General features: G+C 35.1%; 1 long non-coding RNA gene across 1 annotated transcript; it reads right to left on the bottom strand.

The window, feature by feature from the left end:
* Positions 1-1,309: 1,309 nt before the first annotated feature.
* On the bottom strand, positions 1,310-13,957 carry LOC123665706. The gene is made up of 3 exons (XR_006745104.1): positions 13,904-13,957; positions 1,850-1,854; positions 1,310-1,340 (listed from the first exon to the last, which is right to left on the bottom strand). It is a non-coding gene; the product is annotated as an uncharacterized LOC123665706 (long non-coding RNA).
* Between the last annotated feature and the right edge of the window lie 613 nt (positions 13,958-14,570).

A 14,570-nucleotide genomic window follows, 5' to 3' on the forward strand; every position in this document is an offset into this window, starting at 1 on the left:
TGAGTAAGGTGATCAGAGCTCCTGGGGGGATTAGGGATGGGGTCGGCAACGCGCTTGCGATGCTTCTGGTGTTGCAGGTGTCTATAAGCTACGGTAATCGCTTACCATCAGGTGAGCCGTACGCTTGTTTGCCGACCAAGTGACATAAAAAAAAAAATATTAAAATGACCGCTTCTTACTACATTGGATATGGAATTATATATGGATGTATATACGGTACATATACCAGAATAACATTTTTTAGAACTTTTGTCTGTCTGTCTGTCTGTCTGCTTATTCCGGCTCTCTGAAGCGGCTGGACCGATTTTGACGGGACTTTCACTGGCAGATAACTGATGTCATAAGGAGTACCTTATGCTAGTTTTATTTTAGTTTTTTTTTTTATAACTCTGCGAATTGAACAATAAATATTTTTTTTAATTCCACGCGGATAAAGTCGTGGTTACAGCTAGTAGTCTAAATAAATTAAAAATAAACGATGTTTGTGCATGAGTTATTTGGTAACTGTGCATTTTAGAGGTCATTATGAGATCAATAGAAATTAAAGAAAAAAATATATGTAGACTTTGTTTGTCTGTCTGTGTATTTGTTACGATATCAAATAAAATCTACAGCGCTTTATTTTTTTAATATTAAATTAATTTTTAAAATGAAAAAAAAATTTTTTTTCCCTTTTTAAATTCAAGCATTTTTAGATGTAGGTTAGATTAAAATATATTCGTAAAAAAATTATATAAAGAAAGATGGACCGACGGCAAAACATTAACAATGAGGTTCCATTGGGGTCCTTGAAGTGAAAAATACTTAAATAACAAAAATTTTAACAAAAAAGAAAACAAAATCCGGATAAGTATCGTTTGGTTGGTTATTCGTCTCCAGTGACTCCTTTGTTTCAGTAAATGTTCCGTTCCAAGGGACCTATCTCTCACCGTGCCTCACTTACTACCATCACAGTTACTTGCCTTCTATAAACTTGAAATATGAATAATAATTAAAGTATTTTTCTTTAATTTTATTAAACATTATACATATTATAATTTACAACTTAAGAATTAAATATTTACAGATAGTTTTGGTATAAATCATGTCCGCATGCAATTGTACCAAGAATCAAATAAATAATAAAAGTGATAATAATACTTTTTATTGTAACAAACAATACAATAACGTATTCAGAGTGTACAAAGGCGGTCTTATCGCTAGAAGAGCGATCTCTTCCAGATAACCTTTGGGCATCTATTGAAAGATACGATATTATTTATATTTTTTTTTTGAAGAGAACAAAAGTTATGTCACCAACCCGTCTGCCCAGCTTGGTGACTATGGGCAAAACACATGAGCTCACGCCATTTTCGGCGTGAACTTGTGGAGGCCTATGTCCAGTAGTGGATTGCGAAAGGCTGCTATGATGATGATGATGATGATGATGATGATGATGATGTAGACTGTGAAAGGCTGCTGTGATGATGATGATGAAAGGTGATGTGTGGTGCCTAGTGGTGCCACCGGAAATCAGCACCTTTCCGAAACTACAGAGTTAATAACTAAAGTGTACTAATTATGACGTAAGACAATATGTCCACCTGGTCTAGTGTGCCAGTATCACGTTGACGAATCAACCGAATTTTCATAACGAAGATATTTTAATAAAAGAACGTATAAAAAGTTTTTAAGGCTATAAGATTTTTCCATGGCATTTTGTTGCTAAAGATTGTCTTCTAAATCCTCCAAGTGTCCTAACTTTTAAACCCTCCGATCCTCCAAGTGTCCTATTTTTTAATAGCAGCAGTGGAACGAACTTTACTTAAATTTCATTGAAAATGTCTTTTATTTTTTATTTTTATATAACTTGGTCTACAAACAAGCGTACGACTCGCCTGATGATAAGCGATTACCGTAGTTTATTGACATCTGTAACACTAAAAGCATTGCAAGCGCGTTGCCGACCCTATTCCTAATTCCCCCAGAAGCTCTGGTTACCTTACTCAACAACAGAAACACAACACTGCTTGAAATCAGTATTATATAGCTGTGATCTTCTGTATAGTATATGTAGGTCGAGGTACTACGCCAGTCGGGCTTCTCTATATTATGAGCAGGAATTTTCCTGCTATCCTCAGTTATGTCTATCACAATACATTCAAATATGACTTAAAAGTTATACAATAAAACATTCAGAAACGTCAAAGCTTTGTAGACATGCTAAAACTTGCGTCCAAAATAAATCGATTACAATAATAACTAAAACAAAACGCAGCACCAACACAACCATCCTATCGCGCTAATTAGGCGGTCAGGTTCGGACGACATAGATTCTGTGGGGGGGACAGGGTTATCTGAGGGTGAATTAGCCTTATATTACTCGCCTCTTTTGTATTACTGGATTGGGTGAAATTATCTTGTGAATTATGGTCCCGAATCGCTTTAACTAATTACCCACTGTTTTAAATGACTTAAAAAATGAGGGCATTCTCAATTCGACTGTATATTAATTAAATGTGGGTCATATCTTTTTACTGGTTTTACCGATTTCTATGGCTCTTTTTTAATCGAAATGTGTTGCTTATAGTTATAAGAAATAACGAATGATTTTATGTTACATTTTATGTGAATGTATTTAAACAATAAGGAATACTTAATCCTCGCGCTGCACTAGCTTGTCCCTTTGATCCTCACAATCAGAACCTTTTGAATTTTTAACGAGGGATATGAAAGTGCTCTTGAAGCCTTTTTCATCATTATCAATGTAAAAACGGAATTTTAATGAAATTTTTCGTAGAATTTATATCTTTACTCGCTGTTTTTTACACAATTCTCCAACATTACCTATGTTTGTAATATGCCTAATGATAAGATGTAGCAATCTTTTAATTATTTGTGAATTTTGTTTCCGTATTATGATGTTTGAAAGTATTGATTTGTTTTCTTTTTTTATTTTAGTTGTGTGTATCATCAACACTGTATAATGATCATCACAATCACCTTATGGCGAAGTAATTTATGAATATATATATTTCATATTCTAATATATATATTTATATTTTTTAAATATTCTAATATTATACAAGAAATTATTAAATGAGTAAATAGTCTACCATTTTTATACTGTATGTATTTCTGTTCTTGTTAATCCTTTTGTCCAATACTTGTATCTGTAACTATGTTGCGACACGGAACGGCGAAGTTTCTGATTACAAATTGTGTCATATGTGTTTGTAAGTTTTTCTTCTGAAACTTATCTAATACTTTACTTACAATAACTCTAATCGAGTTTTACAATTAATGATTCTTTCATACTTTGCTTATGTTTGAAATCGAATTGACGTATTTTAAACACTATATGATATTTATAATGTTAGATTGCATATTAGGCTGTAGGCTATATAACATCAAACTACGACCAATAGGAGCCTCAGTAGGAAATAATATCAGTACAGATAGCTATACAAGTAACGTTTTTTCTGGTTTCAAGCGGGTGAAGCCGCGGGAGGCTATTAAATCATCTATACTAGTATTATAAAGCTGAAGGGTTTGTTTGCGTGCGCGAATCTCAGGAAGTATTCGTTCGAATTGAAAAAATCTTTTTCTTTTGGATAGCTTATTTACCGAGGACGCCTATCACTTCAACCTATCGTAGTCCACTGCTGGAAATAGGCCTTCACAAGTTCGCGCCAAAAATGGCATGATCTCATATGTGTTGGCGGGTTGGTCATCGTAGGGCAGGCTTTGTCGCTCCGAAGACGCTGCTGCCCGTCTTCGGCCTGTGTATTTCAAAGCCAGTAGTTGGATGGTTGTTGGTGGTTTTTTAAGTTCCAAGGTGGTAGTGGATCTTTGTTTTCCCTTAGTCGCATCTTACGACAGCTATGGGAAGAGTGGGGGTGGTTATCTTCTTTACTACCGTAGCCACACAGCTTAGAAGAGAGGAAGGCTATAAGTTAAATAAAAACGGCGGTAAGCCGCAAGTTAGTAATCAAATAACGCTGCAGCCTGTAATATCCCACTCCTGGGCATAGGCCTCTTTCCCCATGTAGGAGAAGGATCAGAGCTTAACCCACCACGCTTCTCCAATGCGGGTTGGAGGATATATTCCCCACTATGAGTAACGATCGCTATCAGGTGTACATAATAACAACCGGGACCGACGGCTTAACGTGCTCTCCGAAGTACGGTGGGGAGACCCACAAAGACTGCACAAATACCCAGACCACGGCAAACACCTGTATGGCCAATACAAATGTTTGTCATGTGCGGGGATCGAACCCGCAACCGCCAGCGCAAAAGGCACAATCCATAGCTGTAACCGTTGCGCCAACGCGGCGTCGCATAGTAATCAAATAATTTGTTGTAATGTATAAATTTTGCTATCCATTCTTTTGTTTACATTATTATAATTAAGAGTATAACAAGGATTAATAACAAATTATTAAGATATTGACTTCCTCGTCAATAGCCAGTGACGTAAAAATTAGTTGTAGGAATGAGCACTAAATATTAATCGTGTCTGATCGGAGAATGTCTGGAGGCAATCTCACGCTGTATTGTTCGCTAATGAAGCGTGAATGTTGTTTAGCCTGGAGCATACTGTGAAGGCTTTTGTAGCTTTATAGCTTGACCTATGAAAACTATTTTGTAAAGCGGTAAATAAAAATGATCAGTCGATTGATTTGGTGTCACCTGTATTTAGATATCGCATCCAGCTCGTAACATTCCAATACTGAATGTAGACCTCTTTCTCCACAAAGAAGTAGGATCGGAGCTTAATCCGCCACCGAAATTAGACATAAATATATCTTTTTATTCTTATTTTAAATATATTTTATATTTAACTAGCCGACCCGTGCCCACTTCGTTGGGCGTTAATTATTATTATATTAACCAAATAACATACTTTAAAGAACAAATTTTATAGCATCTAAATAAATAATATGTTGCTCCAACGCCATCTATCAAAAATTGAGAACATGTCGTCGATAGACTAAAATAAAACTAAATTAATAACGTCGAAAGACTAATAAATTGTTTTCTAAGTGGCGATAGATGGCGCTAGTTTATTTACAGTTTTGATATTATATTTTAATCTTTTTCTTATTTACTGTATTTTTTGTTCAATTAAAATAAAATATAGCCTATGTCACTCCTGAATAGTGTAGCTTTCTGTTAGTGAAAGGATTTTTATGGTCGGATCAGTATTTGCGAAGATTATCCCCTACATATAATCAAAGTTATAAACTTTACCTCTTTATAATATTAGTATAGATTAATTTTCACCGAGGTCACGGCAACTGGCTTATTTAAGCATCGTGATAATATTCCATATGGATGAGAGAAGTTACATGTTTCAGGTGTAAGGGATGTAATTCCTCTCATTTCTTCCTTCATTATGAAGTATATGGATACTTATTAATTGACTTCAACTATTATGCACAAATTAATGATATTTTAATACATTTTTTTCTATATAATTTAAGGTCACGTAGTCCCTCGAATGCTATGACAATATTAATATTGGTGGTGTGTTTGTCAAGATTTTAAACAATGTCATTCTACTGCGTGCTGAATATGGGGCGTTCTAAAATATCTACTTCTTACTAAGATTATATATTTAGATCTTACTATCTTACTAAGAAGGGTACAGCAGGAAATATCCTGCTCATAATCTGGAGCAGCCCGACTGGGGAAGCTCGACCTTCTAGAAGATCACAGCTAAACAATACTACTTTCAAGTAGTATGGTAAACAGAGGTCCTCGGGAGTAGTAGGAAAAGGGCTGGCAACGCTCTTGCGATGCTTCTGGTGTTGTAGGCGTCTATAAGCTACGGTAACAGCTTACCATCAGGTGAGCCGTACGCTTGTTTGTCAACCTAATTTAAAAAAAACTTTAAAATTCGCTTCAGCCTGTAATATCCCACTACTGGGTACAGGCCTCTTTCCCCATGTATGAGAAGAATCAGAAATTAATCCACCACGGTGCTCCAATGCGGGTTGGCGGATATATTCCTACTACGAGTAACGATCGTTATCAAGTCTACATGATAACAACCGGGACCGACGGTTTAACGTACTCTCCGAGGCACGGTGGGGAGACCCACTAGGACTGCACAATATAATATCTATGTAAATAAAATGGTCTGTCTCGTTTATAGTATAGTTTAGCGTCACAAAAGAGAAGCAGCCTTAACGAAGCGTGTTTAGTTGGCGTCAAGTTGATTAAAATCAACATCCTTGATATTCGATCGTGATAATAATCGAGCTGATCTCAAACTCTCGCCATTTGAAGCTTGTCACGGGAAGCGACTTCACTAAAAGTTATATTGTAATAAGATCAAAGTGCTGATTAAACGAAATAGAACTTGGTTTAAATAATCCAATGTTTATAACGTAATCTTTTGTAAATTCTGTTGATTTTGTAATTAATAGACTTTAGGATTTTTTTTTTGTTTTTGATGTGATAACGTTTTACAAATCGGTGAACACTGGCTACACGCATGAAAAAGTGTCACGTTCCGTCTGAGCCTGACGTGCAAGCGAGAGCACGGAACAAGCGACAGAGAGGTACAATCAGCTCAAGCGTTGGCCTGTGACACATTTATCTTTCTTCTCGCGTGACGTCAGAGCTAGCTTCGAAATAATTCAGTGATAATATTTCAATTCAATTCATAAAGGTATGCAATTTTTCATCAATGTTTCTTTATGCCGTTAGCACGTAAAACTATCGTCCGTAAACCGACTTTACAGACAACCAATTTTTTTAACTATCCGCAACAGAGGACAGATATGATGATATAATGAAGACAGATTTAATGCTAATGTTCTATTATTTTTAAAACTACTAGTCTTTAAAAGGAAGTTATATTTGTTTGGTTAGTTGTAAGAATCAAATTTATTTAATTTACGTTTTCAATAATAAATTATATTTGCTCCAAACGAAAAAAAAACTCACTTCACACACTTCAATTACACCGACAAGTGGACAACAACAATTACAACGTGGTGCACGAAAATTTAGTTAAGTAAATACCCGTTATCAAATATTACTCAAAAAGTAATCATCAGATCTCGGTTAAATTTAAATAGGACACACAAGACAAGTATCAGCTTAATATAAGTATCATCAAAATCAGTACACCTAGCTAAAATTTATGCGGTATAATACGTAGGTCGACGAAAAAATAGTCAAGTAAATACGCATTATAAGTTAGTCAGTTAGTTCGGCCTATTGCAGTCCACTGCTGGACATAGGCCTCCCCAAGTTCGTGCCAGATATCCCGGTTTTCGCAATCCGGTCAATCTTACGTAGATCGTTGGTCCAGCGGCCGGAGGACTGTAAGATATTAATCGAAAAGTAGTTGTCAGATCTTAACTTGATCATATGACACACACCGCCTTTCAGTTAAAAAATCATCAAAATCGGTCCATCCAGTCAAAAGTTCTGAGGTAACATACAAAAAAAAAAATACAATCGAATTGAAAACTACCTCCTTTTTGGAAGTCGGTAAAAAAGGAGCAATATTTGGCTGCCATTATCTGCGAGGTTGAGTTAGTCAGGCTGCTCTAGACTTTGAGCTGGATGTTTCCTGATGTGCTCACCACAGAACATAAAGATAAGGAAGTGTTATAATTCAAACTGCGTTTATGGAACCTACCGAAAATACGATTGGGATTTTCATAGGAAATCAAGATGTATTTATGGTTGTCATTCGCTTTTACGGTCTCGCTGCCGGCGATCATCCGAATATCTTAAGTAATAAACGTTTAACATAAAAATCTATACGCAATAAATTTGTAACGAGCCGTGTTCATGTCACAATAAAAAACAAATGTGACTGAAATTGCGACATTAATGTCAGACACTGAATTTGCGCTTCGCGGGGGATTTCGTAATATCGTGACCCAAATTTTAGATCACTACTTATTTAATGTTTTTATGTGACTAAGATGACAAAACAAACAGACAAATAAGCGTTCGGTCTGCCTAATGGTAGGCGATTACACATTTATAACGTGTATAATCGGTACATATCACTAGATGTGAAGCCTCAAGCGACGCAGATCCGCGGGCGTTTCAGCAGATTGCCGCGCGCTGGGTGACGGATTTCAGACAATTTGTTCTTAACTCACTTGTATTGTACTATCTTAAACAAAATATTTACTTTGTTTTCGCGGTATTATATATCTATAGAAAAAAAAGCCAAAATGTGCATAAATATTGATAGAATGTTGATTTTATCATTAAAGCGTGATATCTTTCAGACAATCTTTAATATTGTCTTCTTTCTTAGAATTTATAATTTGACGTTTAACTGGAAATACTCACACAAAAATTAGAATATCTCTAGAACTTTTCTTTTTTAATTATTGACTTAGTTTAGGTTAGGTTAGCTGCATGTAGTTTGCTCTGGCCATAATATATTTTAAGGTACAACTCAAACTTAGACTGAAGAGGTAAAGGAATATGCATAATTGTGTTTGCTAGCAAACGAAAAAAACCGACTTCAGTTACATCGACAATATTCAAATACAACGTAAGTAGACGAAAAAAATTAACAAACGCACTAGTCGCCAAAACGATTTTCGTGGGTTTCCCTCAATTTCTCTGGAATCCCATCATTAGATCCTGGTTTCCTTATCATGTAACCACACCTGGGATATCTCCTTTCCAACAAAAAAAGAATCATCAAAATCGATTCATAAACGACGAAGTTATCCGCGAACACACATAAAATATATATACGGTCGAATTGAGAAACCTCCTCCTTGGGTACGTTACGTCATTTCATATCATAATATATTATTTTTTAACGTTTACGCGAAGTTCAGTCATTATAATGAAACAAATTTTTAACGGCTTATTATGTTTTTTAGATGTCCGACCTTTCGAATACGTTACAGCAACCATGGTCACGGTTATTTCATTATAATAATATACAGCTTAAAGATTGATGAGGCTAACGTATGTCCAAAAGGGCAAAAAACTATTCCCCTATATTCAACGTAAAAACTAATCGCTCAGATATGCATGAAATTCAATCAGTAAACACATAGACGTGTCCGTTTCTGTAAACAGCATCTTATTGGGGGGTAGTTGGAGACGGCGTCACGAGGTCCGGCGGTGATCGATTGACGGATGTTAATATTAACAGACGGCTATTACGTGAAATATTGTGGTCTTTGGACATTATTTTAGGTATTTTGATACGTTTAATTTGGGACATATATTTGTATATGTATTAATAAACGAAGAAAAACCGACTTCAACTATATCGACAAGTAATACAACGTAAGTAGACGAAAAAATATTCAAATAAATACGCATTATCAAAGATTACTCCAAAAGTTGTAATCAGATCTCGAATAAATTTAAATGTCACATTGTAAACTTCGGCTTTCGATTAAATTAAAAATCATCAAAATCGGTACACCCAGTAAAAAAGTTATGCGGATTTTCGAGAGTTTCCCTCGATTTATCTGGGATCCCATCATCAGATCTTGGTTTCCTTATCATGGTACCAAACTAGGGATATCTCCTTTCCAACGAAAAAAGAATTATCAAAATCGGTTCATAAACGACGGAGTTATCCTCGAACATACATAAAAAAAACATATATACAGTCAAATTGAGTACCCTCCTCCTTTTTTTGAAGTCGTTTAAAAAGGGAAAGATTATTTATTTATTTGCGTAATTTTCATCATTAGAATTTATCTGGAACATTCTGGAGTTATATTGAAAATATATCATATTTATAAAAGCGATTTGATTATAATAATGTTATGACTCTTGGTCCATTGGGTCCTAGCGCTATAAAACTTTTTAAGGAAATAGCAAAAAGGTTATTCGACGTCACAGGACACCGAAGAGCTGGCAGCTACTTCGTACAAGAATTAGTCTAGCTATTCAAAGGGGGAACGCTGCCAGTATCTTCGGAACCTTGCCTAAAGGGACTCCTTTTAATAATATTTTTCAGTTATTATATTATATATATACATATATTGTCATTTATTGGGATAATAATTAGTGCATTATATCTTTTTGTCCTTTATTCCGTATGGTCGGTGCGGATTTGGTAGATATAATAATATATAATATATAATAATATGTAATATATACATATATTTAAGGTTTTTAGTTTTAAGTTCATTGTTATAACTCTCTTATAAATAATGTTATTAGATGATTGACACATTGTAGTTTTGACTTTGAAATTTTCATGGAGCTTACCTCACACAACAGGTTATGAATCACACAGATTACAGGCTATAGCCTATTTTATTAGTTACAAAATTAATATTATAAAACGATTAACTAACTGAGAAAAAAATATTCAAACACGGACGGTTCAATTAAGGTACAGTCCCTACATTGTACATTTAACTTTATGAAATATGTCATTTCTAGGTGATCTTATTCTCCTTGGATTGTTCATATCTTTAATCGTTAGAGACAATTCTGTTTGATTATTTAGCTTATTATTTACCCGGAAATATTAGTATTTATTTTATTTATTAATAAATTTAGTACCAGTAAAAATATGTAACAAACAATAAAACAATATATGCTTAAGGGATGCTAGGTCTGAATGTAATGGAAATTTTATAGAGGTCAAGTCGTAAATGTATCGCAACACTTCAAGACTTGGAAAGTTTGTAAGTAACTTATGTAGTAGGTTTATAGTTTTTAGGGTTACGTATTTTAAAAGAAAAAAACGGAACCCTTATAGGATCACTTTATCAATCAATCAATCAAAAACAGCTTTATTCAAATAGGCTCCAAGAGCACTTTCGAATCGTCATTTTACAAATTAAAACTTTAAAAATAAATTATTATTTTTGTAAAAGTGAAGCTACCACCGATTCGGAAATTAGATTCTGCAGAGAAGAATCGGCAAGAAACTCCGCAGTTACTCTTTTGAAAATAATATATAAACTGTGTTTTAGTACAAAATTAGAAACATGTTGCATGAAATACAGCGTCACTAAGTCCACACATCTTTTCAACTATGTAATCCTGCACCGAGTAATAAGCTTTATCTATTATTATTATCGTCTGTCTGTCAAGACCCCTTTTCTCAGTAACGCATGAAGGTAACAAGCTGAAATTCATATCAAATATTCAAATCTACTGTCCCTTGAGCTGTGAAAAATATCAAACGTCTAAGCCAACGCAATCAAAAGATATAGCTGTTTGTGATGCAAATTTTTGACACTCGCAAGGGAATTAAAACCTAAAGGGTACTCCCCGTAAACTCGGAATCTTGAAATTTTGGTACAAACTTCATATAACACAGTCTTATAACACAGATAAAGAAAATTTGCGAAAAGCATATACATTTTTAGTTACATCATATTATAACAATACTAGCTGACCCCGCAAACGTTTCTTTGCCATATATGTTATTAACCCGCTTAATCCCCTCCCCCCCTTATAACTTAGGGCAATGAAAAATAGATGTTGGCCGATTCTCAGACCTACCCGATATGCCCACAAAATTTTATTAAAATCGGTCGAGCCGTTTCGGAGGAGTTCAATGTTTAACACCATGACACGAGAATTTTATATATTAGAGATTTTAAATTGTTTGTGCGGAACTGTTAGGCCGGTTATTCTATACTACTAGGGTCGCAAATACGCGTATAATTTGTCTGATATTTTATAGAAGTTTACAACACCAGAAGCATAACAAACGCGTTAACGAACCTGACACCGACTCACTCTAGGAGCTCTGAACTGAGGTAGGTCACAGCAGGAAATGTCCTGCTGAAAATCTGAAACAGCCTGATTGGGGAAGTACCTCGACCTTACAGAAGATCACAGCTTAATAATGCTCCTTTCAAGCAGTGTTGTGTTCCTGTGGTGAGTAAGGTGACCAGAGCTACTGGGGGGATTGAGGATAGGGTCGGCAACGCTTGCAAGCGTCTATAAGTTATGATAATCGCTTACCATCATGTGGTCTAGTTATATGTATAAAAAAAAGGTCTGGCTATATAGTGTTGTTTGGATGTGATCTTCTGTTAGAACAAGATTCCCTGGTTGGTATACTCCAAATTCAACGTCATGCCTACTAGCCCGTTGGCGCAGTTTGTAGTGGCCCTGCTTTCTGCTCCGAGGGTTGTGGGTTCTATTCCCACCCCGAGTCTGGGTGTAATATAAATATTTATTTATATATTTATATATGTATTATTTATAAGTATGTTTATCGAAAAAAAAAATATGTAGCTATATACCAGTCGGCTGTTACCTATAACACAAGCATTAAGTTGCTTACTTTAGGAACAGACGACCGTGTGTGTATTGTGTAGATATTTATTTATTTATTTATGATGTGACGATATCATTAATGTTTTTAAACACAACTAGCTATGCCCCGCGGTTTTGGTGCAAAAAAAGTAGCCTATAGCCTTCTACGGTAAATGGGCTATCCAAAGCAAAAATAATTTTTCAATTAGAATCAGTAGTTCCTGAGATTAGCGCATACAACAAACAAACTTTTCAGTTTTATAAGATTAGTCTAGATAACAAGTTACTTGTCTCTACCAATTTCAAACTAATATTAAATAACATAACACACTTTTTATCCGACTGCGACAATGTCAACTCTGATGTGTGGAAATGTTTTAGGTCTATACGCACATACTGATGTAGTTCCCGCACATAATGATGGGTTGTCTGGAAGAAATGGCTAATTAGCCATAAGTCCGCCCATTGTACTTCACTGTCTGTAACTATCTTTATGCTTTGTTTGTAATATATTTGTGGTGTACAATAAAGTATAAAATAAATAAATAAATAGTTTCCTTAAACATATATTTGTTTTCTTTTCGGGTACAATTATTTCATTTAGTTTATACTCTTGTTTACTTTTTATTATTGTTTCAAGTTTGAGAGAACAACATAAACAAATAAATCTTAAGAACGAACGTAAACTCGGATTACAAACGATAAATTGTCGGAATACGTTAATTACCTAGTTCTCGCGCCATTCTTAAATAGTTGTTGTTTTATAGAGACAAAATACACAAATCTATATACGAAGTAAAACTTATTTACGGGAGAAAGCTGGTGAACGCGTAACGAGAGCGTTACAAAGAGTGTCATCGAGCGAGGCGAACGTAAGCTCAGAGGGAGATATAAAGTAGTGAAGTTTGAAAGAGAGTTTCGTAAGTTCAGTCGTGTGGTCTAAAGTACACTTCAGTCGTGTGGTCTAAAGTTCACTCGTTTATATTTATTTATTAATACTTTATTTCAGATCATTAGTATGCTATAAAGCTGTAACTTTGTTTGTTTGTTTAGTTGCGCTAATCTCAGGAAGTGCTGGTTCGAATTGAAAAAATCTTTTTGTGTTACACAGCTATTTTCCTCAAATGTATGTAAAACCGCGGGGCTCATCTAGTTTACAATTAAGTTAAAAAAAATAACAATATCCTAATTTAAAAAGTACAAAGGCGGTCTTTTTACTCAAAAAATTCAAAATCAAAAATAGCTTTATTTAATCGGGGCTCAAAAGCACTAACAGGCAACCCTAATCAATAGAGACAATGTTGATAGCATGGTACAAGTAAACGGAAAAAATACCTTACAATCTTATTGTAAACAGTAAAGAATGAAAGTTGATTATTTAAACATATTATTACATAATTATTACTCTGCACTTAGCTGTGTGGCTACGGTATTAAAGAATACAGTCACCCCCTGTCTTCCCGTGGGTGTCGTAAGAGGTGACTAAGGGATAACACGGTTCCACTACCACCTTGGAACTTATAAAGCTGACCGATGGCGGGATAACCATCCAACTGCTGGCTTTGAAAGACACAGGCCGAAGACGGGTAGGAGCGTCTTCGGTGCAACAAAGCCAGCCCTGCGGTCACCAACCCGCCTGCCCAGCGACTATGGGCAACACACATGAGTTCACGCCAATTTTGGCGCGAACTTGTGGAGGCCTATTTCAAGCAGTGGATCGCAATAGGCTTAAGTGATATGTGTGAGTGATTACTTTGTATACAGTGATCGTATATAAAGCAAATTAAATTGTTATGATATTGAGGTAAAATTTGTATTTTCGAATGGATGTATGTAGGTCTAACAACCGCAGTAGTCACCTAAAACACCGACGTTAAACTATAGCCTAAGTGACTCAGTGGTAATATACCACTCTCCAGGGAAATAATTTTTAAAATCGGTTTAATTGTTTTAGAAATTCCAAGTCCAAGAGTCAAAATCTGAAAAGAAGTCCAAATTCAATGTTTATAATGTATATACACACACACACACACACACACACATATATATATATATATATATATATATATATATATATATATATATCTTCTTTTAAAAGTAATCTTAAATGTAATATAGACATCGAACATTTTATCATTCAATTTATAAATTTACATCGATAACAAACGAGATCTTCATATGTTACGAAGTAATAGTAGTTTAAAGACGGTTTCGGGTCGAATCCCGGGATCCCGTACAATCTCGGTAATCCCGGGGGATCGTCGCGGCAGTCTCGTAACCATATTTACATAATTCCCGCGTATTGACTTCGCATGAGACATTCGGGGATCTACATCTCA

The sequence above is a fragment of the Melitaea cinxia genome, chromosome 24 (assembly GCF_905220565.1).
Source record: "Melitaea cinxia chromosome 24, ilMelCinx1.1, whole genome shotgun sequence".
Lineage (NCBI taxonomy): Eukaryota > Metazoa > Arthropoda > Insecta > Lepidoptera > Nymphalidae > Melitaea > Melitaea cinxia.